At 38.4% G+C, this 878-nt stretch overlaps 1 long non-coding RNA gene across 1 annotated transcript; it reads right to left on the bottom strand.

The window, feature by feature from the left end:
* Positions 1-389: 389 nt before the first annotated feature.
* LOC106726044 lies at positions 390-805 on the bottom strand. Its single transcript, XR_001362067.1, has 2 exons — positions 728-805; positions 390-509 (listed from the first exon to the last, which is right to left on the bottom strand). It is a non-coding gene; the product is annotated as an uncharacterized LOC106726044 (long non-coding RNA).
* Positions 806-878: the final 73 nt, after the last annotated feature.

Here is an 878-nt window from a genome sequence, read left to right as displayed (position 1 = left end):
AATTCATAGGGAAAAAGATCCAGGGAATCTAGTTGACTACTAGATCCTCAGGGTCTACTGTGACTCAGCTCTTATGACCTTTGGTTACATTCTAAAGAGTATGCTATGCATCCAGAACAAGGAATATGGTCAGACACACTTGAAGGTAAAGAGAATATCCAGTATGTGAGGAGTATGGAAACAATGTCATGTGGGAAACAGCTGAAGGACCTAGTATACTTCCTTAAGCACAGAAATCACTTAAGGAAGACATGACCATCTTTGAATACTCAAGAGATAACATGTGAATGGATTTTATGCTAACCACAAAAAACAGAACCAGCAAATTTAGATAAAAAGGTGGCAAGCTACAACTCAACCGTCAGAACTTTCTAGCAATTGAAGGAATGAATATATAACACCTACATTTGCCTTTTCAACTTCTCAGATTGCCTCAGGAGCTCTTCTTCATCATCATCCTCATGGTCGTCCAAGGCCTCATGTTCATTACCAGAGTCACTGTGTTCATCCTGCAAAATCATATGGGATCACACCCAAGGCCAGGCAGAGTAAAATGTGTCCTCAACTAAAATAGGATTTACAAACTTCTACCCAAACTTCTTCTTCTACGAAATTGCTCCTGACAGATGCCAAACTAGAATTTTCAAGAACTCAGACTAGGAAAGAAACCCATATAGCAGCACTACACGAAGTTCAGTTATGATTACTTTGCTCCCTTCAAACTCACCTCATCACTATCGAACTCATTATCATTTGGGACAAGCCGAAAGTCTCCAAATTCCTCCTCTTCACCTTCTTCTTCTCTAAAATGCAAATCCACAAATCAATAAGTAAGTTGTTGAAAGCAAACTAGAAGAATTTAAGAATTAAAAATATTT

Source organism: Myotis brandtii, unplaced genomic scaffold (genome assembly GCF_000412655.1).
Source record: "Myotis brandtii unplaced genomic scaffold, ASM41265v1 C41848317, whole genome shotgun sequence".
Classification (NCBI taxonomy): Eukaryota; Metazoa; Chordata; class Mammalia; order Chiroptera; family Vespertilionidae; genus Myotis; species Myotis brandtii.
Note: the sequence above shows the minus strand (reverse complement) of the source record. Positions and strands in the feature narration are given on the sequence as shown.